This window comes from Eupeodes corollae, chromosome 2 (genome assembly GCF_945859685.1).
Source record: "Eupeodes corollae chromosome 2, idEupCoro1.1, whole genome shotgun sequence".
NCBI lineage: Eukaryota > Metazoa > Arthropoda > Insecta > Diptera > Syrphidae > Eupeodes > Eupeodes corollae.
Window position 1 is genome coordinate 20,872,385 of NC_079148.1, and position 26,620 is coordinate 20,899,004.

Consider the following 26,620-nt stretch of genomic DNA (forward strand, 5'->3'; position numbering starts at 1 on the left):
ACAAACAGTTCATGTCACATAGGCGCACATTAAATGAATGTTCTACAAGCTCAATGAACGCCAAAGTCATTAGTTTGGTTTATGTCAATGGGGTGCTGGAGGCAGGGAAACAAACGAAACGAGGCACCAAGGCAAATTTCCTCTCAGAAATTGGATTTTCTCATATGGAATGCTAGATTTTGCATATGCATTTTCGAGTATGGGCGTTTTGGAACTTCTCTGGACTTAAATGCGGGACAAAAGAAATGAGGTGGCGTTTTTAAATTGAATTCGTGAAATCTGATTTGTTGATGTTTTCCATTTCAAGTAAATCTGATAAATTATTATGATTGGGAATTTGAATATCTATAAAATTTCATTTCAGTATTGACTTTAAGCGCATTTACAATTAAGTACTTTGATAAACAGAACAATAGTTTTTATTCGAGAATTTCAAATTCAACTTCTTCTATAATTTATTTTAGCGAATGTATTTTTGTTTAAATTTTAAAATCTTACCAGCACTTCAAAATGTTGGTATTTTTTCAGTTACTAGCAGAATTACTTTTCGTAATCCTCCTTCCCCTCTAATTATAGACTGATCGCATTAACGTCCCTACTTTCCAAGGTCATATAAACGCTGATTAATTATCAACTCAAGAAATATCTTGAAGACCGAAGGCTTCTTAATGTCCGGCAGTACGGCTTTCGTACGAAAGGTTGATTGGTAATTGAATGGTTTATTTCAACGAACAGTGGAACAAATCGTGTTGGAGAAAGTAAGATTATTGACTTGCACTTGATATTTCTAAAGCATTTGATAGAGTTTGGCATACATTCTCTCTTATTGATTGAAATTGTATGACTTCAGTTTTGACAAATACATACTACGTTGGACCGTTCAATACAAGTAAAATTGGATAGATCGAAGGCTGCGTAACACAAAATAAATGCTAGTGTGCCTCAGGGATCTGTTTTGTCTTTAAAACTTTTTCATATTTTTATAAATGATCTCCTGTTTGCAACTTCTAATCCCCTTATCTACATTGCTGCCGAAAACCTCGATTTGTTTATATAATTTACAGACACTCAAGTTGTTGTGAGTAGTACCCGTTATATATTTATATTGACACAGTGCGGGCCTTAGGAAAATAGGGAAGGATTTAATAGGAGATACCGGTGCATATTGGTCTAAAGGTCTGAAATTCAAAATTGGAGGGAAGAACAAAGTTGGAAAAAGCATTCCACATTCTCGATGTGCGATTTAAGAAAGAATCTCTATGAGCTCAAGAGAAAACTGATGAGCATTCCTGGAAGTGCAAGTATTTCTGCTGAATTGTGTAAGGGGTGGAATTCAAATGGCTAATTTGACATTGTTTGTGAAAATATCGATAAGAGAACGAAAGGTATCAAACATTGCGGCGATGTATATGTTTCGATTATAGTTCTATTTCCCATAATTTTTAAAGCCCTACTTTGAATTTTATCCAAAAGATTTAAACTTGTTTAAGGGACACCTGCGAATTGTATTCAAGCTTTGGACGGATAAAGGCTTTGTAAATTACGGCCATATCAGAAGGGGTGACAAATTTCCTGCACCGTCGCGACGCGTCAGAGAAAGCCTAAGCACCTGGCAGCATTTTTGGTAATATGAAATATGTGATCATTCCATTAAAGTTGATGTGTGACACACATACATGAAAAAAGGAGACCCTCCAACTATAGAGGAATAAGTCTACTTAACATCGCCTATAAAATCTTCTCTGCCATAATATGTGAACGTCTAAAGCCCATCGTCAACAACCTGATAGGTCCTTATCAGTGTGGTTTTAGACCAGGAAAGTGCACAGTTGATCAACTATTCACATTACGGCAGATCCTAGAAAAACCCCAATAACACCAAATCGGCACCCACCATCTTTTCATCGATTTCAAGGCCGCGTATGACAGCATCTACATGGACAAGCTGTATAAAGCCATGTCTAGTATTGGCATCCCTGCCAAACTCGTCCGTTTGTGTAGGATGGCCATGGAGAATTCACGCTGCTCCATAAAGGTTGGAAACAACTTAACAGAACCTTTCGATTACAAAAAAGGTTTTTGGCAAGGTGATGAGCTGTCATGTGATTTTTTTAACATCGTGCTTGAAAGAATAGTGCAGAGCTCACATGTCAACACTAGAGGCACTATCTTTCAAAAGTCTGTCCAATTACTGGGATATGCTGATGACATTGACATAATCGGAAGAACTCAGCGTGATGTGAATGGGGCTTTTGTGAGTATTGAGGCAGAGGCGGCACAACGTCACAATCGACAGACGTAACTTTGAGGTTGTCAAGCACTTCGTCTACCTAGGCTCCGCTGTAAACGCAGAAAACAACACCAGTGCTGAGATCAAACGCAGAATAACTCTTAAGTCCTCACTCGAAGTGTTGCTATATAAGACCCTTATCATCCCCGTCCTGATATACGGTGCAGAAGCATGGACCATGACAAAAGCGGATGAAAGCACCTTGGGTCGCTTCGAGCGAAAAGTTCTTCGTGTGATCTACGGTCCCGTATGCATCGAAGGGGAGTGGAGGAGAAGATGGAACGACGAACTGTACGGGCTGTACAGCGACGTAGACTTAGCAAGAAGAGTAAAAGTCCAACGACTAAGATGGCTGGGTCACGTAGAGCGCATGAAAACCAATGCTCCGGCCCGGAAAGTCTTCGAATCCGCACCCACAGGACAGCGCAGTAGAGGAAGACCGCGGATCAGGTGGCGCGCACAAGTGGAAGGTGACCTCACCCAACTTGGAGCGCGAAACTGGAGACATCTAGGGACCGAGCTAGATGGAGAAGTTTGTTGGGTGAGGCCCTAGTTCACACAGGACTGTAGCGCCACCTTAAGTAAGTAAGTAAGTGACACACATACCGAGTACTGACAGTTTATTAGTTTCCTGAATACAAGTGCAAGTGCCACTTGTAGAATGCGGCATTGGGGGTGTGTTACGCTTTAACGAGAGGAGAAAGCATTGAGTTTTCGAAGCATTAAATTCTAGTATACGCTACCGTATTCTTAGTATACGCTACCGTTGAAGTTCCACATCCTTGTCCTTCGGATGTGGAACTTCAACGGTAGCGTATAGAAAGATAATTAAGAAAGATAGAAACTAATATGAAAAGCTGAGAGTTCTGTCGTTGGCGAAACTCTTAAATGGATTAGAAGTGGCAGACAAAAGATTATTTATGAATATAAGGAAGAGAGTCGGAGACAAAACGAAGCCCTTATGAATTTCAGATTTGAAACCATACAATACAACTTGTATTGAACGGTAAGAAAGGTAACTTCTAATCCAACGAAGAAGAGATTCATCAGATTCTATCAAATGCCTTAGAAATATCAAGTACAATAATCTTACTTTCTCCGAAACGATGTAAATATTTTTTCCACCTATTGCTACGAAAGCCATACTATCGCCAGGAAGAAGCTTCCGTTCTTCGAGATATTTCTTAAGCTGATAATTAATCCTAGGAAAGAAGTGGTGTAAGTGTTATTGAGCGATAGTTGGAAGGAGAGGAGGATTCCCATTTTTTAGGGAAAGGCTTGGCAAATGCTATTTTCCATTCATTCGGAAGGAGAACTGTAGAGTAGGAAAGATGGAATGGTTCACGCAGTTGTTTTGCCAGCATTAAAGAATACCTTACAAAACAATATGTCAAGGTCTTTCAGTTGTGCGAAAGAAGATTCGTCCCATAGAATAGTATACGCTCTGAAGAATAGGAGGACTCATGACATTTTCTGGTAGCGTCGAACTAACAGCAAACTGTGCTGCAAGCAAATTGGCTTTATTAATGAAGTTTACATAGGGAGTGTTATTGTGGACGAGCGTTAAGACCGAGGATGACTTGGTGTTTCGTACGTTTTTTACAAATGACCAGCTTGTTTGAACTTAATCCGGTTTTCCTCAGTCGGGTTGGCTTAATAACAACGGTAACTTACATTTCTGAACCGAATAGCCTCTTTACAGTTCGAATCAAACCATGATTTCTCTTTGGGTTTGATAGATTTCACGCTATTCGGGATAAAATTTCTCATTCCACAAGGAATTAAATTAGAAACCATATCTGCGCTGGAATCCACTGCGCTATCGAGGAAGCATAATGACCATGTAAAGTTCCTCCAGAATTCATTGAGGGCTTCCCAGTTGGCTTTCTCATTTTGCCAAAAGGTTCTCATAGGAGTTTTTTCTTCAACTGGGTTTTTTAGACAAGAGAATTTTGCAGATATGATACAATTGTCTGATGTGCCTAAAAGCGGTAATATCAAATCAAATGGGGTGGCGCAACAGTCCGTTGTGAACCAGGGCCTAGTGACTTACAACTCTCAACCATTCCTGTGTGCGAGTACTGTTGTCAGGAATGGAAGGGACCTACAATTTAAGGCCGAATCCGAACGGCTAGTTTTGAGAAAGCACTTTTTCATGACAAGAATTACTCTTGAAGGATTTGTCAATTCCTCGCAAGAGGCAGTACCCGCGAAAATTATTTTTTTTAAATTAAGGTGGCACAGGCAGGGATTGAACCCAAGACCTCTTGCATGACAGTCCAACGCACTAACCATTATGCTACGGGTACTACGGTAAAGCGGTAATACACTGATTGTATATTTATAAGGATCAGAGGTAAGAAACAAGTCTAGGGTGTTGGCGGATTGGCCTGCAACGTCAGGGATTCAAGTTGGCTCGTAGACAAGCTGAGTTAATTGGTTTAACTCAGCAAAGACGTCAACATGTCTTCCTTCAGGTGTTGTCTGGCCAAAAGTTTATCTGCCCCTCTAATCGGGATGTTATCGGGCTCGGTTAGGTTAAAGTGGCCGTCCGGGATGGACTTAGGCCCCTTTTTGACTCATTTGATACCACATAAATCTTGAAACTTTCTTCTGAGCTCAATAAATCCAATTGCAGTTCCTTATAAAACGCGGAAGACTAATTATGTTAGTGTGCCTGAGATTGTTTAAATCGTTATTGACGAACTCTCCTAAGTTAATCTTTCGCTTTTGAGCTAGAACAGGGCATGTGCAGAGAAGGTTAAGTACTGTTTCTTCTCTTTCTCATCTATACAGCTTCTGCAGAAATATTTTGGGAATACGACTAGGTGCATAGCGTACTTTCTTATTTGGTAGTGTCTGGTTATGACATCGAATATGCAATCTGCTAAAAAATATCAAGCACCTTGAGCGCTTTAATTCTAGTGTAAGCCAAAGATTTTTTGTGGCCTAACAGGTGGTGATGTTATTCCACCTGACCTTAGCTTCCTGTACAGCGTCTTCTCTTAGCAAAATCTTACTGGCAACGATTGGTACGATAGCGTAAGCCAAACGTGATAGAATAGGCTGTACTCTTTTGTACCATTTTAGGCGAGTTCATAATTCCTTGAAATGTTTTATGACCCGACAAATCAACAAAGGTGAATGTTAAACTGTTTTGCTTTTCCATTAAAGACGATTAAATGTTATGGACTGTTATAAAGTTTGTAGAGGCTGTCTGACAAAATCCGGTTATCAAATGTTGACATCACGTTTTTTTTAAGGAAGGACAAGTTCTAATAAATATGATTTAAAATCATGAAAATGAAAATAAATATAAACCAGCATTAAAGTGTTTATGTAAGCGTTTCGCCCCGATGTAATGGGTGGGCTCATCAGAAGATGACCATTACACCTTGAAGTATATTTTCTCGATTAAATCGAGATTCCATATAATCCGAGCTACATAGAGCAACTGAGAATTATATAGTGGCTACAAGTCTTCAAAGAAGATAAATTGAAGCTATTTTTACTACCTTGCTATGGGACTTTTTAAGAAGTAAAATTTGACTGTTAATACTCGAAGTTCTGCCTGGAAAACCCTACAGTAATTGCGGAAATGCAGAAAGAATGTCGTAAAATTAGTTGTTCTGAGTACACACTTTTATTAAACTCCTCATTAGAGTTTGATCCATCTGTATAAAAATGGAGCGACCCGTCTTCCAGAAATGCCCTATCCTCTCAGAACGTTTAGAAATATTTAAGTTTCCAACGAACTTAGTCGTTAAATGGTCTAGTCTACTTTAAAATTGATTTTTAGAATTAAGAATTACAACTGTGACAAAGCTCTAAGGCGAATAACAGAGCTTGTATTTTGTTTTCTGAGTACATCTAAAGGTTTCAGATAGAGTAAGATGTCCAGTCCCCCAGATGGGGTTGTGCGAGGCGACTCCCTTACATATAAGCAGGATAAACGTTGGACTTTGCTTAGTTTGTCACGGTTAACATCTTTGTCTTAAGCAGTCCATTATACGGCCACACGGTACAGTAAAATCTGATTGGAAAATAGAGCTCTTGGCTCTTAATTTGAACTTTAATTGGATACCTTTTATAAAAGGAGGGAATCTTGTATATATCTACATTACCCGCATAGGCAATCACGCTTAAACCCTTTATATTCAGACTGGTTAACATTTCATTGACTATAAGGTCTAAGAGCAGAGAAAACAGCACAATATAAACAGAGGCGTATTGACAACTTTCCTGGCGTATGTGTCATCGTTATTTAAAGCACCTTTAGTGCCGGGGAAGGCAACCATAGTGTACCTTCTCTTATATTAGGCAGGGAGTATTCGATGGTGCGTACTAGAGTGTGTTAAAGCGTTTTCACTGGTTCACCCTTGCAAAAGATGTTGTGGTTTTTAGATAGAAGTCTTGTGTCAATATTGATATGGACATATTTCCAATTCCATTCTTAATTCAAGTTTTGGTTCAAGCTTTTAAAGCCTGATTTTTTTTCTCAAGCACCTATAAAAACAGCAATTATCAAGCTAACGAGGCCTATAAAAAGGTTGTTCTATTGACTCAAAAACTCCTTCTGATACATAAAAAAAAACTTAAATATACTAGATTCAAACATTTAGAATCTTTTAAGAATATATGTTAAGGAAACATGAAATGCTGTGTAATGTCAGTATTGCAAAATTTCAAAAAAAATAATCTTATGCGGATCTATATCGTCCCATTTACATTAACTACCATTTTATTCACAATCAATCAAAATTTAAATTGTACCTCTCCGCAAAAGTATACGCATTATGTTATTCTATCTTTTCTGACTTTTATATCAACATTAGGCAGATAAAAGTTCCATCATCAAACTTCATCTCATCACAATTCAAGAATGAATAAAACCATAATACTCCCATATACCTAACCTAGCTATCTATATTTTCATCCGCATTTCTTAACCGTGGGTCGGTCTCTCAACGTTTCGTCGTCGTAAGCGTCAGACTCGTAGCTCGTCATCGTCGTGGGGCAGTTATCCAACATACCCATCCCTATTTTGATTAAAACATCAAAAAGCATTTTATAAATGAAGAATACATAATAAATCTGTTGTCGTTCCTCGCCGCCTGATGATATGTACCCGGTTTCCAGAGATGCTGTGTTGGTGATGCATTGCATCAGCGCATCAGTCTTGGTTTTTGGTGCGGTAGAGAGCTTCCATCGTCCATCTTCATGGAACGCAACAACATAAAATAAAAACAAAAAAAAACATGCAAATTTTATGCACCGTCATAAACTTTCCAACTTTTTTAATGTCCAGTTGACTCTCCGCAAAATCGGGTTCGGGATGAAGGAACAAATTTAGGTCGACATCGTTCATCGTTGTTGTTGTTTTAGTTGCTGGTATATTCCAAAGTGTGTGGATCTATGCATATAGCGATGGCAATCCCTGATCCTTTTTACGTGGAGACAATTCAAAGTGAGAGGCTTTTGTTGATGCGTTTCAAAGGTTTCTACGGAATTGGGTGTTTCAGATAGGAAAATCTTAAAGTTGACAAAAAAAAGTCGTACAAAAGCTTAAACCTTCGATTGTCTGTCCGATTCTAAATAGAGGAGACCCTCTAACCTGCACTAACTATAGAGGCATCAGTTTACTTAACATCGCTTACAAAATCTTCTCTTTCGTTATATGTGAACGTCTTAAGCCAATCGTCAACAACCTGATAGGTCCTTATCAGTGTGTTTTTAGACCAGGAAAGTCCACAGTCGATCAAATATTCAAATTACGGCAGTTCATTAAAAAAATTCAAGAACATCAAATCGACACCCACGATATTTTCATTGACTTTAAGGCCGCATAACAGGATTTACAGAGACGAGCTGTGTAGAGCCCTGTCTAGTTTTGGCATCGCTGCCAAACTCAACCGTTTGCGCAGGATGACCGTGAAAGAATAGTGCAGAGCTTCCAAGTCAATACTAGAGGCACTATCCATCAAAAGTCTATCCAATTAATAGCATATGCAGATGTTTGTTGGGTGAGAGCGTGAGGCCATAGTTTCAACAGCTGTAGCGCCAACTTAAGTAAGTAAGTAACCTTTATTTAAAATCCAGTGCTACAGTAATATAGAGGCCACTCTTTCCCATAAAAATTCAAACCGTAATACTTACTCGTCTAGGAATGCTCACGAGTCCAACTTAAGTCGTGCTGTTAAGTAAAGTTCTTTAGCAGCACTAAACGAATGTGGAAGCAAACTCAAAATCAATTTGCAAGGACTACTCCTTTCAAACCTTTGTTCACAAACTGGGACATAAAACTTCAAACTCAGCTTTAGAGAAAAAGCGAAACACTATTAATTTACTTGGTCATCCATTTTTCAGCTTAAAGCCTTAATTTCAAATCCAATTTTACGTTTCTTCCGAAACACCCTGTATAGAATTCACCTTTGACGAAATGTCGAATAGAAATGTGTCATTTGTGTTGTCTTTCATTAATATTACTTTTCTATATATGAAGGCACATCTCAGGGCCCCTCATTTCAAATTCACTTAAAAAGTCATGTGGTTGCTTTTGCTGCTGGTTACTGGTTGCTTGATGGTTAGCTGATGGTTATACTCCCTGACTTGAGAGACTGTGGAGACATTATACGTAACGTAGAGCAATATTCTTTGGACATTGACATTCAAATTCACATTGATGTTAAGAGCCATCACGAAAGAACTACTAATAAACTATTTTCAAGCGAAAATCTATGCAAAATAAAGTTTTCTTCTTTTGGGTTAAAAGATGAGCTTGAAAACGGACAGCAGCAGGGGTGTATTGCGTTACAGGAAAAACATATTCCTGAAAGATTGAAGATTTGCATCGTTTTTTGCATTCGTTGTACGAATAGAATTTGATGATATCAAGAATTTATTTTAGATGGATATAAATCTTTCTTTCAATGCTTAAGGCTTAATACAGTTAAAAGTCATTTGTTTATCCGATGTTTCTCGATATGATACGTCTATGCTTATAAGACCCGTCAGACAAAATTCGGAAGGCGGACATTATGTGCTATACGTTATGATATACAGACCTACCCTTTCTTTAATTTTAAGGCATGACAGGTTTGCCTTAGAATAGAATATTTTATGGGAACATACGAAAAAGTTAATGCGTTGGGATGAAAAAATGAAATAGTCAACTTCAGTCTTCATTTCTAAGCCAACACTTTTCGTACATAACATCAGAAAGGGCTTCAAAAGATTGGAGATGCCGGGGATTGAACCCGGGGCCTTTCACATGCAAAGCGAACGCTCTACCACTGAGCTACATCCCCTTGTTAAATGAAAACAAGGTTTTAATAGAATTTGGCATCATAAGCTTTAAGTTTCTAAGAACATCAGTGTAATGTTATGATTAGTTATAAGTTATAACTTTTGCTCAGCTTTATTCCACATTTCTTTGATTTAATGAAATCAACAATAGAGAGCTATAAAATTGAACAGCGCATTAATATTGTTGAAGCATTTTATCAAATTTTGAAATACAAAATATATATCACACACTTCAGGATTTTTTTTGGAGCATCTTCAAAGATGGGGTAACCATTTTACTGGTTTCGTTGAAAAGTGAGAATTCAAGAATAATTGTTGGGTCGATTCGTCTAAAAAGATTGACTGTTTATTTACGGCGCAATCAAGCAGTGCCAAGATGTGCAAGTGCCACATAGATCTTTGCATCTTACTTACTAACTTAAGGTAACGATACAATCCTGTCTGAACTAAGGGCTCACTCAATAAACTTATCCGATAAGCTTAGTTTTAGCTATAAGTCTCATGTTGTGAACTCCAAGTTGGGTGAGATCACTTTCCTTCTATGCATTTGAAGACTTTTCGGGGCTCATATCAGGCTTTTATCTTTTTTGCTAAGTCAACGTCGCTGTGCATGTGCTTGTCATTCCATCTTCCTTTCCACTCACCATCAATTCATACGGGACAGTAGATCACACGAAGAACTTTTCTCTCGAAACGAACCCTTTATCAACTTCTTCTTTCATAATCTATCTTCAAGAAATTTGGTAACATTCCACAGCGATGTCCTTAAAAATTTGAAAATAATCTTATAGAATTCTAAGGGAATCAATATCACATTAAATAAGGGGATGTAGCTCAGTGGTAGAGCGTTCGCTTTGCATGTGAAAGGCCCCGGGTTCAATCCCCGGCATCTCCAATATTTTGCTTCAATATTAAAAACATTGGTTTAGTCTTTTGTTTGGCAAAGTTAAAATTCTAGAAAGTTTAAAATGAGAAATGTTATACATTGACACCCTTGGCAATGTCGGGGTTTGCTTCCATTAGCTCCACCAAACTTTGAGAACTGGCCGTTGTTGGTTCTTTTAATGCTATACCAATAAAAATTTTAACTATAATTTATTTATTAATTATTTAATTTGTTCTTACCTTTGTCGATTTTCACTCATATTTTTTTATGTCGCAACAAAAAATCTAGACAACTACATCGAATTAAAAAAAAACTGTAATTTTTTCAGTCAATTGTAAAAGAACGACATTCCAATTCGCCAAATTTTTGAAGTTCAAGACGAACGTCAACTTGGCGAATCGCAAACAGTAATCCAAAAAAGTCACATTCGCTTATTTTTGTAGGCATTTTAGCCTTCTGACAACCTTTCGGGTTGTGGTCGAAATACTGTTTGGATCATAAGACTGTATTTAAAATACTATACGTCAAAAATCTGCAAAAAAAAATATGTAGAAAACTGTATTTTATGAAACGCTGGCTGAAAAAACTAATGCCCTTAAATCATAAGACCTGGATTTCCTATACCTATTAGATGATCAAATGGTAGACATGTCATTCAAGAGGACACAAGCGTAAGCAGATTTTTCTCAAAACCCACTAAGGCATCTCTCCTTATCCAGACGGCAGCGGACGAATTCTCGAGATGGAATCAACGGTGGCGTCTACAGTTCCAGTAAGGTTGAACTACTTGGTGAACACAGTTTATCCGGCTCGCCGTCTTGGGGGTTGTGCCGTCGGTGTAGTTTCCTATAACCAAGTAAAAATAATTTAGTTGCGAAGCACCAACAAGCCTCTGATACGAATGGATTTACTGTTGACAACCCACGCAAACGAAATAATGACAACGAACTTTCGGATCTGTATGTGGAATGTTAGGTCCCTTAACAGACCACTTGCAGCCGTTTATGTAGAATAATGATGGAGAATGATCCACGCTGCTCTATAAAGGTCGGAAAAGATCTCACCGATGCATTTGATGTCAAAAAAGGTTTTAGACAAGGCGATGCACTGTCATGCGAATTCTTCGATATCGATATTTTCTTGAAAGAATTCTGCAAACTCAACTGTCAACACTAAAGACACAATTTTCCAAAGGTACATCAAATTACGCGGATACGCAGATGATATTTACATAATTGGAATATCAAAGCGTGATATCAGTGGAGCGTTTTCGAGCATTGCGATGGAAACGAAGAAGATGGGCTTAGAGGTCAATGAGGTCAAGACCAAGTATATGCTGTCATATTGAACAAAACGTCATCATTTACAGCTATAACTTTGAGGTAGTTGAGGACTTTTTCTACCTAGGCACCGCCATAAACTCAGACAACGACACTAGCTCTGAAATCAAACGAAGAATAACTCTTGCAAATCGCTGCTTCTTGGGACTTAAAAGGCAATTGAAAGTCCTCTCTCGAGCATCTAAAATTTCCATCTATAAGACACTCATCATCCCGGTTCTCATTTATGGCGCTGAGGCCTGGACCCTGTCAAAGAAAGATGAGAGCGTCTTAGGATGCTTCGAAAGAAAAATTCTAAGGGTGAGAAGATATAACGATGAACTGTACGGGCTGTACAGCGACACTGACCCATTTAACATAATTTAAGTATAACGACTTAGATTTCTGGGTCATGTAGAGCGAATGGACATCAACGCTCCAGCCCAGAAGGTCTTCGAATCCAATCCCCAGGGACGGCTCAGTAGAATAAAACCTTGACTCAGGTGGCGCACTCAGGTAGGTGAAGACCTAAACCAACTTGGTGTGCGAAACTGCAGACAGCTAGCTAGGGAACGAGCTGTCTGGAGACGCCTAGGTCCGTCCCGGACTGTTATCCCACCTTAAGTAAGTAAGAAAGTAAATATTTCCTATTCTGGCTACAAAACAACCGATTTCACGATTAGGATTCTTATGTAATTGTTACTGTCTGACTTCCCCCATTTTCTTAGAAGAATCCAATAATGTTTCCAGCCCTAAAATTCAGACAGCCAGAAATGCATCTATTTTTTAACAACGCGCTATTTGCGACAATTAGTATAATATTTATTTGAAGATTAACAAATGAGCTTCATTGATATCATTCAAAAATTCATTAAGAAATCGTTCTTTCAGCTGTCAGCTGTCACATTAATATTTTTCCGAAGTAAAATTGTGTTATTAAATGGCGAACAAATCAAATTTTACGTGAATGATGGTACTCTCAAAAATTGTCACCACTAAGTTTCGCGCGTATTACTTAGAAATTCAAATTTAGACAATATGTTTTAGTATCAATTGATCTACAGTTTCTTGGAATTTTTCAATAATGTACATTATGTAAGTGCTTGAGTTTCAGTTGATGAAGTCTTCACGCAACTGTCAGCTGTCAAATGTTTTCTTTTGTTTTTTTCTGTTGTGAAAAGTTTATTTTAAATTTTCAAAATTTTGAATTTTTATTTTTTTATTGGAAATGTTCAAAAAGTAATAATGTGACAGACTTGCGAGCAAAATCCTTCTAGTATTTTTTACTTTACAGCCATTGTAAATATCTTCCGACATTTTTTACTATTTTTTAAATGGTAACATACACGACTCAACGGTCTGCCCAACAGCTTCAGCGGCGATATCTTGTCGATCGATATTATTCGATGCGACATGCTTTGCTCATAATATTTACGATGTCATTGAGTTAGGATCAGGGTCATAACATAATAATATTTCGTACAGGTTACCTATGTCCATTCTTTTATCTTGTATTTCGTGGCCTCTGTGCGTGGGAACGTGAATTTTATATGAAATGTGTCCTGGTTTCCTCGGTTTCTAATTCGACATCGAACAAGGTTGCCAATGTAATACTGAAGAAACTTTAATAATTAGCAAACTTTGTTCTGGCCTTAACATAAAAGTTCTTTCTTTTAAAACCTTTATTTCATTTGATAGCTTTATGTATCCTCCTCCGTAAAATTTTAGCCTCTAAAATGACAAGAAAGATCTTACTTCAGCTTTTTTAAAGGTCTTCATGTTTTTTAGAACATTTTACGTCAAACAATTTTGTATTTGGTATGGACTTTGGTTTTTAAAAAGGAATTTAACTATTACACGGTGGCAACCCTTCTACCATACAGTGGCCTTCTGCGACAAAAAGAACAAAACTCTCCGCGTCTTTTTTACCTTTGATAATAATCTTTCTCCTTACCCCGTGCTGTGGCTTTTCATCTTATGTAGTCCTGCCTGCCTGATTTTATAGAATAACGTTTTAGTCTGAGTTTTATTTGGGCTTCACAACAAGACGCGACGTACATACATTTTATACGAGAACGGGTAGGTACCTTATGCTTATATACCTAAATCTGCAATGAGAAGAAAAGACGGCTTAAGGATCCTCCGCGTGCAGTTCAATCATAGCGTGCGCAATGATCACGACTCATAGATGCACGCATTCTTCATGTGTAGTTATATAAAGGAGCATCCAGGGCGACACCGCAGAGCGCCATCATTCTCCTGATGCGATGTAGAACCCCTCGTCTACTAAAGGAAGGAAGGAAGAAAGGGATTTTAAAGCTATGGTTCGAATATAGGGCCCTTTTGCTGATGATGCTTCTATAAAAGGAAAATAACATCGTCATGAGTTTTCCAGCTTTATTACCTCCAAGAGGGTATAAGCTAAGCATAACATCAGGAACTATACGGCACTATGGGGCATTGACGACGACATGATCCGCGAACAAAAGTTTAAGTTATGCCCTAAAATAATGGTGACCAACATTTGGTGAATTAATAACTGATTTAGAGTCTGAAAAGTATCAAAAAGGCAACGATAAGGGTTTAAGTTTAAGTTTAAGTTTAAGTTTAAGTTTAAGTTTAAGTTTAAGTTTAAGTTTAAGTTTAAGTTTAAGTTTAAGTTTAAGTTTAAGTTTAAGTTTAAGTTTAAGTTTAAGTTTAAGTTTAAGTTTAAGTTTAAGTTTAAGTTTAAGTTTAAGTTTAAGTTTAAGTTTAAGTTTAAGTTTAAGTTTAAGTTTAAGTTTAAGTTTAAGTTTAAGTTTAAGTTTAAGTTTAAGTTTAAGTTTAAGTTTAAGTTTAAGTTTAAGTTTAAGTTTAAGTTTAAGTTTAAGTTTAAGTTTAAGTTTAAGTTTAAGTTTAAGTTTAAGTTTAAGTTTAAGTTTAAGTTTAAGTTTAAGTTTAAGTTTAAGTTTAAGTTTAAGTTTAAGTTTAAGTTTAAGTTTAAGTTTAAGTTTAAGTTTAAGTTTAAGTTTAAGTTTAAGTTTAAGTTTAAGTTTAAGTTTAAGTTTAAGTTTAAGTTTAAGTTTAAGTTTAAGTTTAAGTTTAAGTTTAAGTTTAAGTTTAAGTTTAAGTTTAAGTTTAAGTTTAAGTTTAAGTTTAAGTTTAAGTTTAAGTTTAAGTTTAAGTTTAAGTTTAAGTTTAAGTTTAAGTTTAAGTTTAAGTTTAAGTTTAAGTTTAAGTTTAAGTTTAAGTTTAAGTTTAAGTTTAAGTTTAAGTTTAAGTTTAAGTTTAAGTTTAAGTTTAAGTTTAAGTTTAAGTTTAAGTTTAAGTTTAAGTTTAAGTTTAAGTTTAAGTTTAAGTTTAAGTTTAAGTTTAAGTTTAAGTTTAAGTTTAAGTTTAAGTTTAAGTTTAAGTTTAAGTTTAAGTTTAAGTTTAAGTTTAAGTTTAAGGTTAAGTTTAAGTTTAAGTTTAAGTTTAAGTTTAAGTTTAAGTTTAAGTTTAAGTTTAAGTTTAAGTTTAAGTTTTCTATGTTTGTGATCTTTATGGTTCTTCTTCGACATTGAACTTTTTATAATTAAACTTTTCTTCTTTTTAAATAGAAAGACTTCAAAGTGAAGACATATCTTTTGACTTTAAGTTGGTCACCTCAACCTCAAGTCCAGTCCTTTTTTTATATAAAAAAGAAAAAAAATGTGGCAAATTAACCGTGCCATATCACCATATAGTTCCTTTAGACTCTTAAGAAAGATTTTCTCGCTGACTACGGAATTTTGTGCGTGGCCTAAGTCTTGGATTACGTTTCTACACAAAAAGTTCACGATTTCTTCTCATCATATCGTATTTTATATGCGGTAGTTGAGGGGCTTAGGAGTTAGGGATTCAGTGAGACTTGATATACCTATATAGGCAGGGTCTTAAGATATCATCTTTGCAGAATCTATCGCGCGCGCGTTGTTATGTTCCCTTACTTCGAGCATAGTGTATAAGTAATTGCTGCGTGAGCTATATACGTAAAAACGTGTCTGATGATGTGACTTGTTATGATGCTTCAGTCTTTTCCTATACACGTATCATATACTAACTTCTATGTTGTGTTGAATATGTGTGACCAAGTTGAGAACGATTTTTTCAACGTTATCTGTTTTGAAAAATCTGTTTATTAGAGATTATCGAAAACAATCTACACCAAGAATGTAACCTACGTATTTTTATATGATGTAACTTATAATACCTATAAACGTGGATATGAAGTTTAAGGATAAAATTTGATTCTTCAACAGAGATTGCAATGTGATGAAGGTTATATTCAGTGCCTTAACTGTCATAATAGCATATTTAAACTTCTAAAGTATAAAAGACTGTTTGGAAACGAGCAAATAGATAGAGGTTACACTTCGAAAATTAGCTGCTTCAACAAAAGTTGTAATACGTTTCAAGTTTGATACTGTTAAAAATTAAACAAAGCTGAAACCCTGGGTCATTCATTTTCCTCAAAGGTTCCTTTGGCGGGAGTTGTACTAAAAAAATTCAGATTCATTTCATTATCAACAAATTTAAATATTATTATATAATATAGACGCTTAGAATCAATGTTATTAGCAGTCTCGTAGCTAAATATGTGGAAGAAGAAGTTATTATTATTAGTATAAGCTTTTTTTTGCCTAATCATTTTAAATACATCTATAGATACAATTTTTAAATTTCCATATTAGAATTTTTACAAATTATCTATAGAATGATACATATTACAAATATAGAATTATTTGGTTATTTATTTTAGCAATTTTTATAATTAGTTTTTGGCGTAAGCCTCCTCCAAATCGGCCCATTTTCGCCTCATTGTACCAATTTTCGTTTATTTGGCAAAGATCGTCGCTCTATCTTTTGTTCGGTCGGCCTATTCGTCTCTTGCTTTCCGGTCTCCATTTTGTCCACTTTGTCCATCATTGATCCTGTAGTCTTGAAATTTCCTGTCCAACTCCATTTTTGTCTTTTGGTTCTATCTATCACGTCAATTATTCGAGTACTGTTTCGGATGTCTTCATTTCTTATTCTTTCGCTGGGTCTTATTCTGAGGATTTTTCTTTCCATTTTGGATTGACAGATCCTTATCTGGTCAAGAGATTTCGTAGTCAAGTTCAGGGTTTGTAGTCCATAAGTAAGCACCGGCAAAATAGCGGAGTCGAGCAGATATTTTCGTGTTTCTGCACTTTGGTCCAGTTCTAAAATCTGTTTGAGGCTCCAGAATTTTTTCCAGCTGTTTGTGATGCGTCTGTTGATTTCTTTTTTCTCTTGGTCCTTAAAAAATTTTAGTTGTCCCAAGTAAATGTAGTCCTCTATGTATTCTATTCTTTCATGTCCAGAATTATATCTTCGCTGATGTGGTTTGTCATCACTTTTGTTTTTGATTTGTTGATCTGTAGTCCATAGTTCTCGCACAAGCTATTAAGTTCTGTTGTCATTTCTTGTATATGTTTAGCTTTTGTAGATATAAGTGTACTATATCCTCCGCAAATCTTAGGTTGTTTAGAAGTTGTCCACATATCCTTATACCATATTTTGTCTTCCAGTTCATCCTTTGAAAAAAATCCTCTAAGACTGCACTAAATAGTGGTGGTGAAAGCGGGCCTCCTTGTCTGACGCCTCTTGTTATTTTAAATTTACTTCCTGTACTTTCTGTTTTTATTTGTACTGCATTTTTTTGTATATGTTTTTGATAGTCCTTTTAACGTTTGGGTCCATATTTTGATTTTCGAGAGATGTCCATATTGTTTCGTGTTCAACGCTGTCAAATGGTTTACTGAAGTCTATGAATAATAAGTATATTGGTTGTTGAAATTCATTGCACTTTTCTATTAGTTGATTCATCGTCTGTTGTTGAGAAACATTTCTGAATAAAGCTTGTTCCCTAGGTTCCTTATTGTTAAGATATTGTTTAATGTTCCTGTAGATTGTTTTTGAAAACAGCTTATAAATTGTCGAAAAGTTACTTATAGGTGTAAAGTTGTTCAAATCGTCTTTTTTTCCTTGTTTATGTAAAGTGTAATGGTTGTTTCTCTCCTTTGCTTAGGGATTTGCTGAGTTCTTTCGTCTATGGCCCTTTCAATATTTTCTTTGCTAAACATGGGAGTTTGCGTTGTTAGGAGATTGATATCTATGTTTTCAATATTTCCTTCTTCAGTTATTTTGGTCTAGGAGAATAGTTTTTAGAAGAACTTAGTAGTATTTTCGTTTAACTCTTTTCTATTTGTTATGTTGCTTGCATTTTGGCTTTTTAAGCTAATAATCGATTCCTGTTGACTGTTAAGTAATTATTTTGTTTTCCTTATTGATTTTGTTTGTCTAATCGTCTAGCTATTGTTTTGTTGAAGTTGTTGATATCTTTCCTTATTTCTAGTTTGATAGTTTTTCTTTATTCTTTTAGTTCAGTTTTTTCTTGGGCAAGTAATTGTTGCTTGGTTCGTAGAGTATCTCTTCTTGAGATTAAGATTTTTGTATTGTTGGATAATTTATCTTTTGATGTTTTGGTGTCAATAATTGATAGGTTTGCAGAGTTTTTTATGATTTTTTCTAATTGGTCATATGTGTTTTGTAAGTCACGATTTGAGGTTCATAATTGATTTATCTTTGCTGTCAGTATTTGGTTATAATCTACTATTTTTTGGTCGGGAATCATTTTTGGGATGAAATGGACTTGTCGGTTTCTTTTCAGTGTCTTATGGCTTATAATGATTTCTGTTCTTACTTATCTGTGGTCACTGTTGAACTTTACGTTGCTGAGCACTGATATGTCTTATTTTTCCTTCGCTTGTCAGTTTCTTCAACTTTGAACTGGTCATTCGATTTATTTATTTGGTCGCGTATCATTGAAAGAAGTTCTTCTGAGGTCCGTTCACTCACTTCCAACTTGAAAATGTTCAAATTATTTTTTCTCATAGTCAATTCTAGCTTTTCATGTCCAGCACAGGAAGCTTCTTGTTGCTCAATTATTGCTCCTTGCGTCTCAACGATTTTTTCGAGCTTTTCAACTTTTTCAGAACGGATTCCCACCTTTTCGTCTGTGTTTTTTATGACTCTGTCCGAAGATGTCGTTTTTTGTTCTTCTAATAAAAGTTTTAAAGTTTCCAGTGTGATAGCCATTATTTCGGAATACAGCCCTGGTATAATGTTGTTACTGCTATTCGCCATTAGATGGCCACGGGTTAAGTGTCGTTAAGGGAAGAAAAAGTACGCCGGAATTATCTAAGACTTTAGTTCGTTGATAGAAGCAACTTCTAAACCAACTTTCATTTTAGGTGTTTTAAATGTAAAAAAGTAAAGGTCGATTCCGGAAATGCTTCAATAAAGAAAGAAAGATTTTTAAAAAAATGTAGTTCAGACAAATGACCGAAGTGCAAGCGGGATCAAAAAGTGGGTTTTGGAGAAAATGTTATACCATGATCTTCTTTTCTTTCTTGATCATGAGCTATGTAAGCGAAAATACAATATTATATTAAATCTTGACGAAAAACTATTAGTTATCAGACACTTTCGGATTATGTCATTCACTTCAATTAATGGAACTTTCTTAATGACGTTATATTTTATTAACGATATTATAATGGCTTATATAGCCTGCACTTTGTCTTTCGATATAGGAGTCTTGAACCCATTTGTTAGCTAGAGAATCGCTAGGGTAATTTTTCATCGGATTTCCACTTAGGTGTTGTTCGTGGGGCTGATATTTGTTCTGCTATTAACAGTAACGTTTTGAGCTTTGTTTTGTCCTCATTAACTTCAAGACTAACACGTTTCACCTTTTCTCCTTAAATGCTGTAAATGCTTCTAGAACAGCTCACTTTGGAGTTGCCGATGATGTAGATGTCATCTGCATAGCCAAGCAATTGTAAAGACATGTAGAAGATAGTGCCTTGTATGTTAACACCATTCTTGTGCACTGTCTGGCCCAGAACTTTTTTGGAGAAATCACCTAATAGCGTATCTCCTTGCCTAAACGCTACATAGGTATGTCTGAAATAGCTCGTCGTTGGGCAAAACTCCACTTCAAACGTTCAAGCGGATTTTGAACGACTTTGAACTGATGCCGGGATTTTTACATTCTTGAATCTTATGGGCATCATGCATGTTATTCACATTCTTGAGTTATCTGTACGGTTATTAAGTAGTTTTGAACGCTGGTGAACCTTATTTGACCTTTGGAGGAGGTATTCACGTTCTAAAGCTTCCTCGATATCTAATTTTGAGGCCATTTTTTGACCTTTTTCTTATTTTTATACTTCCGCTAGACAGAAGTTCCACAAATCACCTGACAGATTCTATTTTTTTTTTAAGCAACAAAGCTTTTTTTATTTATTCTTAATGAGAACTGCCAGAGGCCCGTATTTCTGAAACTAAAAACGGGCCTGTGATAATTTGGTTGCTCTTTTCAGTGATACCTTTAGATCATATATTTGACTTTTTTTTAAGAAAACGAATTTCGACCTCTATCGTTCACTATACGTAAGTTGCCAGCATTGAAATTTTGACTGTAATATGGCAAACCAACAGTGTTTAGATGTCTTGAAAAATATTCTTCTAAACAGATTCTAAACACCGACTGTGTGTCTTGAATACTTCTGTTTCTATTCAATCCACTTTCAGTTGGGTTGATTACCAGTTTTTAGTACTCTCTGCGGATCTCCTTGTTTATTTTTGTTGGCCTTAAAAACCTAAAATTGGTTTTAAATGTTGGACAAGTCTGTAAAACTTATTACTCTGTGAACATACATGGTTGGAAATTGGTTTATTTAAACTTTTTCTACGGCAATTAACTTTTATCTGCGTGTATTCTGCGTATAAGTTATGTTTTGAATTCAAATTAGGTACAATTCGGTTTCCCAGAAAAAAATGTTTCACTAGATTTATAGTTGTTACGACTATGTTACCTATTCATGACTTACCAACCTTAACCCATCCCATTTTAACACTTCAAACTTTTATGATTGCCTGAATACCTACCACACAGTCTGCTTAAAGCTGTACTAGCACTGCACTTGCACTCTTCCATATCAAACCTTACAAGAAAAGGTACCTAGGCCTCCACCTAGATTACGTATACCTATATTCAAAGTGAAGAATCAGCAGGTGCCAATTTTCACCGCCAAACCATTTAAGTTAACGGAAGAAGTTTAACAAAAACAACACACTGTGTGCTGCAACCATCGTCGTTAACAATAACATACAACAACAACAAAACATCAAGAAACGTCAAACAAATTTAAATAAATTGATTATATGTCAGGCATGACGACCAAAATGTCGACGATTAAGACGCAAAAGACGCAGAAACCGCAGAAGACGCAGAAGACGACGACGTCTATAAGACGACCGAGAGAGACCGTGTGATGTCGATGTTTAGACGGTGGGGCAACGAAGAAGTCATTAAATAGCAGCACACACTTAAACGGTACCAATTTAAAAAAAAGAAAACAAGAAACATAAAGGTTGAAGTATGTATACAGCCAATCCGTCCTCCCATCTTCAGAAGCAGAAGGAACGCAATAAACGCAGTTAAATGCAAAACAAAGGTCGGGTTTTGTCTAATTTAAGTAGAATTTGCACGCAACCGACTCATTATTTTATGTGTGTAAAAATTGTTCTACTCTACCGACACTAGGGCCGAGACCAAGACCGACATCAACTCGACACGTCTCTTCTCTTATCAAGCTTTACAAGCTACAGGTACGTAACGTACCTTCGACTATACGATGCGATGCATGGTTAAAGCGAAGCTACATATGCTAAGATTGGAAGGTATATAAATTGGTCCAAGGCTGTGATGTGCGTACATATTATTAGCGCACATTAATTTCATAAATGCAACTGCTTAATTAATTTATTCGCGCTAATTAGAGCCGGCAAAAAATATAATTGCACAGCCGGGCCGTGTTATGCGCATAGTTGCAGATATAATAGATGAAGGGAAGTTGTATACCTGATTGCAAACTATACATAATGTTACCACCTAATCGCTACGTTGTTGTTTTTTTTTTATTTATTTAATTATTTATTTGTGGGGCTGAATCTCACGGTTTTGTGGTGCGGTTGCAATGGTGCTGAGTCAGGCTAAACAAACTTTAAACGCTGCGTTAAGTGAATAACTTTTTATTTCAATGATAATGACGATACAATTAAGAGGTGGCGAATAGCTTATTCAACTTGGTGAGGTTATAACTACAGGAACTAGAGGAACTTCAAGAATGGTTCAGATAAGTTAAGTTGAGTTTGAAAATGGTTTAGGAGTAAATTTAATCAGATTTAGCGGTTCGCGGTTCATTGGCAGAGTCTTGAATATTTTGTATAAACTTTCTTACAAATCTAGACATCTTAACTTAGTTGAACCATAAGCTTATCATTGTCATCAGTAGCAGCTATCACCACCACTCAGAACAAAAATGAGTACTCTAAATCTATACCTGCCTTATAATGTCTATAATGGTGTTGACTTGTGATTACGGGTCTTGGAGGACCTGACTTTGTCAACTTGACTTAACGTTAGTAAAGTGTTTTTACTGCCTGAGAATCTAGAAGTTTATGAAGTTTTAAGTGGCCTTAAAGTTCATGATTTTTTTTTGAACGTTCCTAACTGCCTTAATAGTTACCTTTGCTATTTTTAACGTCTGTACGTCCTTAAGAGGTTTTAAAACTTTCTAATATTTTTGGGATAAATTTAGTTTTTTTACGGCATTGAAAAGAGTTTGAACGGTTTCGACTTAACTTATTGGTCTCGAAATGAATTAACGGTCTTACGTTAAGCTTACGATCTAATGCTATTTTAAAGCGGTTTCACAGTTACATGTTTGTACAGTCTTTTTAATGGAACTGAAAGTTATTGAAAGCATTCGAGATGTCTTTACGATCTAAGTTATCAAACGTATTTAGTACTTCAAAACATTCCTTTATGTTTCAACGCTTTCCAACATTTTAGAGATACATTTATTAATTGAATGGTATTGAAAAGGGGTTTGAACGTTTTTGACCTAATTTGTTGGTTGTGTTTACGATCTTTATAAAGCGTTTTTAGAGTCTCAAACTTTTTAATAAGTGTCATAATGTTTGTAAAGTACAGCCCTTTAACGAACTTCAGAGTTCTAGAATTTTTTGTTAGTGTGTTTACGCCCTTAAATGGGTATCGAATGATTAAGTTGTTATTTTTTCCTTGATCAATTTTTTCGTTACTGGGCTCTTTTTAAGCAATATGCTGACTTGACCAAAATTTGAATAGTCCAAAACCTTGAAGATTTTAACTGGTCTTCGAATGCCCTTACGGCCTTAATCTGTATGAACTGGTTTGAAATGTTTTTAATCCTTAAAACACTCCATCGGAATCGAGTTTGAAAGCAAGTGAACTAATTAAAAAAAAAAATTAACCAAATAGTTCAATTAAATTTAAAAACAGCTTTAGTCTTAGTTAAACTTGTTTATTTTTTTTTAGTTTCTATTTATTTAAGATGTTCACATGGTAAAAGTGTGCATTCAAGAGGAGACAAGCGTCCACATGTTTTTCTCAAAACCCACCTTTGTCTATCAACTCCTACTCTCACCTCCACGTGGTGAACATCGGGTGCCTAGTACCTCAACAAGAGATTGGGTTCCAACCCCAATGGAAAGTTGTTAGGGGCAGCGAACGAGAGAGGGGGGAGAGGTGTTCCCACTAAGGCAACTCTCCTTATCCGAACGATAGCGGAGGAATTCCCGAGATGGAATCAACGGTGGCGTCTACAGTTCCAGTAAGGTTGAACTACTTAGTGAGCACCTTTTAGGGCTTCTTCGACTTATTCGGAGCCCAGGCCTATAAGGAACGGTTTTATGCGGCTCCCCATCATTGGTATTATACTTAGGAATTGACCCTCCAGGTTGGGGGTTGATTTCATAGTTGGGAAGCACCGACAAGCCTCGGATACGGACGGATTTACTGTTGACACCCAACGCAACCGAATTAGGAAGTAAGAACTTCGGATATGCACGTGGAATGTTAGGTCCCTTAACAGACCACGTGCGGCCGAAGAATAAGCGGAGTCCCTAAAGCGCTATAAAACAGACATCACCGTCATCCAAGAAATACGATGGGATGGGCCGGGCAAAAAGAGGATGGAAAACTGCGATATTTAATATGGTGACTGCTACCACGAAAACCAACAGCGCTTATTTCGATGCGGGTTCGTCATTGGAGCCAGACTTAGGCAAGAAGTCTTGAGCTATAGGTGCATCAATGAGCGCCTCATGACCATCCGCATCAAGGCTAAATTCAGCAACATTAGCCTGATATGCGTGCACGCTCCCATAGAAGAGAAAGACGACAACACCAAAGATATGTTCTTCGAGCTGTTAAACAAAACATATGAGCAGTGTCCTAGCTACGATATCAAAACTATCCTGGGCGAATATAATGCAAAGCTGGGAGGGGAAGACATCTTTGGTGGAATAATAGGGAAAAACAGCCTGCGTGACAATACTTACGACAAGGGATTCAGGCTCATAGATTTTGCTGCGGGGCGAAACCTCATGGTAGGCAGTATGCGTTTTCCACACCTTATCATTCACAAAGGAACTTGGACTTCTCCAGATCAATCTACCGTCAACCAGATTGACCATATCGACGCCACACACACTTCCAGCATCATGGATGTCCGAACTTTCCGAGGAGCTACTCGTAACATCGACTCGGACCACTACCTCGTTGTAGCCAAGGTAGCACTTTGGATTTCCAGACTCAAGGCAACACAAGAAGGTGCTGGGAGAATTTACAACGTCGAACGGCTACAATCGCCAGAGATCGCCAAATCCTTTTCCGACAGAGTTACAAGTAACCTCTCTCAAAGTTCTCCAACACAATGTATCGAAAACCAGTGGCAACATTGCCAAGATACAATCAGAGAAGCCGACTCTGATGTGCTGGGTTTCAAAAAGCCACCACCAAAATAACACCTGGTTTGATGAGGAATGTCGGCAGGCAAATGCAGCCAAACAACAGGCACGCAAAGTGGAGCTGCATAAAAGGACGAGAGCTGCTCATGAGCTCTATGTGCAGAAAAGGCGAGAGGAACGCCGAATTCTCAGAATGAAAAAGAGCGGGCATGAGAAACGTAAGGTTGAAGATGTTGACAGGTTTAAAAGCAGGAATGAGGTTCGAAAGTTTTATGAACAGGTGAAACGAAATTCAAAGGTACATAAACCTAGAGCCGAAGGCTGCAAAGACGACATATCTAAGCTTAACTCTAATAAAGCCGCTGGAGCGGATGCTTGAATGCCGAGCTCTTTAAAGCAGCTTGAGATAAGTTGGTTAGGAGCATGCACCAACTTATCTGTAAGATATGGTCGGAAGAAAGCATGCCCGATTAATGGAACCTCAGTATTACTTGCCCGATCCTGAAAAAGGGAGACCCTCTTAACTGCACCAACTATAGAGGAATCGGTCTACTTAACATCGCCTATAAAATCTCCTCTGCCGTAACATGTGAAAGTCTAAAGTCCAGCGTACAACCTGATAGGTCCTCGTCAGTTGGTTTTAGACCAGGAAAATCCGCAGTCGATCAAATATTCACATTACGGTAGATCCTGGAAAAATCCAAGAACACCAAATCGACACCAACCATCTTTTCATCGATTTCAAGGCCGCATATGACAGCTTCTACAGGAAAGGACTGTATAGAGCCATGTCTAGTTTTGGAATCCCTTCCAAACTCGTCCGTTTGTTCAGGATGAACATGTAGAATTCACGCTGCTATATAAAGGTTGGAAACAACTTAACAGAACATTTCGATGTCAAAAAAGGTTTTAGAAAAGGTGATGCTCTATCATGTGATTTTTTTAATATCGTGCTTGAAAGAACTGTGCAGAGCTCACCCGTCACTATCTTTCAAAAGTATAATTTTTAAATTACTAGCATATGCTGATGACATTGACATTGACATAATCGAAAGAACTCAGCGTGATGTCAGTGGGGCTTTTGTGAGTATTGAGGCAGAGGCAAAAAGATGGGTTTAACGGTTAATGAGGGAAAAACAAAGTACATGCTGTCGTCAAGAAAGGACATACAATATAGACGTCTTGGTCAAAACGTCACCATCGACATACTTAACTTTGAGGAAGTCAAGGAAGTCGCTGTTAACGCAGAAAACAAAACCAGCGTTGTTTCTTTGGACTAAGAAAGCAAGTGGGTGGTAAAGTCCTCTCTCGAGGGACCAAAGTGTTGCTATTTAAGACCCTTATCATCCCCGTCCTGCTATACGGTGCAGAAGCATGGACCATGACAAAAGCGGATGAAAGCACCTTTGCTCGGTTCGAGATTAAAGTTCTTCGTGTGACGGTCCCGTATGCATCGGAGGGGAGTGGAGGAGAAGATGGAACGACGAGCTGTTCGGGCTGTACAGCGACGTAGACTTAGAGAAGGATAAAAGTCCAACGACTAAGATGGCTGGGTCACGTAGTGCGCATGGAAACCAATGCTCCGGCCCGGAAAGTCTTCGAATCCACACCCACAGGACAGCGCAGTAGACGAAGACCACGGATCAGGTGGCGCGCACAAGTGGACAGTGACCTCACCCAACTTGAAGCGCGAAACTGGAGACATCTAGCTAGGAACCGAGCTAGATGGAGAAGTTTGTTGGGTGAGGCCCTATTTCACACAGGACTGTAGCGCCACCTAAAGTAAGTAAGTAAGTAGGTATTTATTTACGAGTTAGAGTGGAGCAGAACTTACCTGTACTTACTACCTTGATACGATAGTATGCGGGGTTTGAAGGGTTTCAACCTGCCTTGACGATCCTAAAAAAAAATTGCAGTCTTTTGATGTGCTGACGG

The 26,620-nt window shown here is 37.1% G+C and overlaps 1 protein-coding gene and 2 non-coding genes across 3 annotated transcripts in view; 1 reads left to right on the top strand and 2 right to left on the bottom strand.

Annotated features, from left to right (window-relative positions):
- Positions 1-26,620, bottom strand: part of LOC129944334 (40S ribosomal protein S14a) — a 252,630-nt gene that overhangs the window by 218,886 nt on the left and 7,124 nt on the right. The gene's annotated exons all lie outside the window — the stretch shown is intronic.
- Positions 9,526-9,597, bottom strand: Trnaa-ugc (transfer RNA alanine (anticodon UGC)). Its single transcript has one exon. It is a non-coding gene; the product is annotated as a tRNA-Ala (tRNA).
- On the top strand, positions 10,419-10,490 carry Trnaa-ugc (transfer RNA alanine (anticodon UGC)). The gene has a single exon. It is a non-coding gene; the product is annotated as a tRNA-Ala (tRNA).